Below are 1,596 nucleotides of genomic sequence, written 5' to 3' on the forward strand. Positions count from 1 at the left end.
GGTGGGTGCCTCTAATACAGGTAGCCAGAATAGTTGCCCCAGCATAGGTTAGATAGGTAGGTGCCTCCAATATAGGTAGCCAGTATAGTTGCCACCAGTATAGGCTAGGTAGGTAGGTAGGTAGGTGTCCCCAATACAGGTTAGATAAGTAGGTGCCCCCAGTATAGGTTAGATAGGTAGCTGCCCCCCAGTATAGGTTAGATAGGTAGCTGCCCCCCAGTATAGGTTAGATAGGTAGCTGCCCCCCAGTATAGGTTAGATTAGGTAGGTGCCCCCTATAGGTTAGATAGGTAGCTGCCCCCCAGATCGCTTCTCGGCCTTTTGGCTAAGATCAAGTGTAGTATCTGTTCTTATCAGTTTAATATCTGATACGTCCCCTATCTGGGGACCCTATATTAAATGGATTTTTGGAACAGGGAGATGGAAGAAGAGCTTGCTCTGTCCACTCCGCGCATCGACCTGGTATTGCAGTACCCCCAGGACCGGTGCACTACTCTTTTTTAGGTAGGTACTCCCTATAGGTTAGATAGGTAGCTGCCCCCCAGTATAGGTAAGATTATGTAGCTGCCCCCTGTATAGGTTAGATTAGGTAGCTGCCCCCCAGTATAGAATAGATTAGGTAGCTGCCCCCAGTATAGGTTAGATTGGTAGCTGCCCCCCCCAGTATAGGTTAATTAGGTAGCTGCCCCCCAGTATAGGTTAGATTATGTAACTGCCCCCCAGTATAGGTTCGATTAGGTAAGTGCCCCCCAGTACAGGTTAGATTAGGAAGGTGCCCCCCAGTACAGATTAGATTAGGTAGCTGCCCCCCAATATAGGTTATATAGGCAGCTGCCCCCCCCAGTATAGGTTAGATAGGTAGCTGCCCCCCAGTATAGGTTAGATTGGTAGCTCCCCCCAGTATAGGTTAGATTAGGTAGGTGCCCCCCAGTATAGGTTAGATAGGTAGCTACCCCCCAGTATAGGTTAGATAGGTAGCTGCCCCTCCAGTATAGGTGAGGTAGCCCCCCCCCCCATAATGTAGAGGGGAGCCTCAGGGAGGGCAGTCCGACCTCTCCCTCCCTCTTCCTCTCCCCCCTCCGACTGCAGAGTGATTGCAGCAGGGAAGCACTGTAATAGTAACTCACCTCCCTGGTTCCAATCGCTGATCACTCACTAGCCGCCAGTCTCCTCCTGCTCTGCATAGACGCTGATACACACGCTACTTCCTGTTTAACAGGAAACAGCATGCGTATCAGCGTCTATGCAGGAGATCAGCAACAAGTGAGTGATCGGCGATTGGATCCAGGGAGGTGAGTTACTATTTACAGCGCTTCCCTGTTGCAATCACTCTGCAGTCAGAGGGGGAGCATGGAGGGCGGCCTGGGGAGAGGAAGGGATGGAGAGGTTGGGCTGCCCTCCCCGCGGCTGCGGCTCCCCCCTCCATTACAGCGCCCCCTCCCAATAGCGCTCAGGGCGGCCGCACGGGCCCTAGAATTGGGCCTGGCTGTATCAATAGTGACAGCTGAAACGCCAAAATTGTCAGGAATCCTAAAGAGAATCAGAGAATCCAAGGTGGGTGGTTTCAGATGGGACACAGAGGGATGTTCTCTGCCT

At 52.2% G+C, this 1,596-nt stretch overlaps 1 non-coding gene across 1 annotated transcript; it reads left to right on the forward strand.

Moving 5' to 3' along the window:
• The first annotated feature begins 305 nt into the window (after positions 1-305).
• Positions 306-496, forward strand: LOC137537354 (U2 spliceosomal RNA). The gene has a single exon (XR_011024609.1). It is a non-coding gene; the product is annotated as a U2 spliceosomal RNA (small nuclear RNA).
• The last annotated feature ends 1,100 nt before the right edge of the window (positions 497-1,596 follow it).

Source organism: Hyperolius riggenbachi, chromosome 10 (genome assembly GCF_040937935.1).
Source record: "Hyperolius riggenbachi isolate aHypRig1 chromosome 10, aHypRig1.pri, whole genome shotgun sequence".
Taxonomy (NCBI): Eukaryota; Metazoa; Chordata; class Amphibia; order Anura; family Hyperoliidae; genus Hyperolius; species Hyperolius riggenbachi.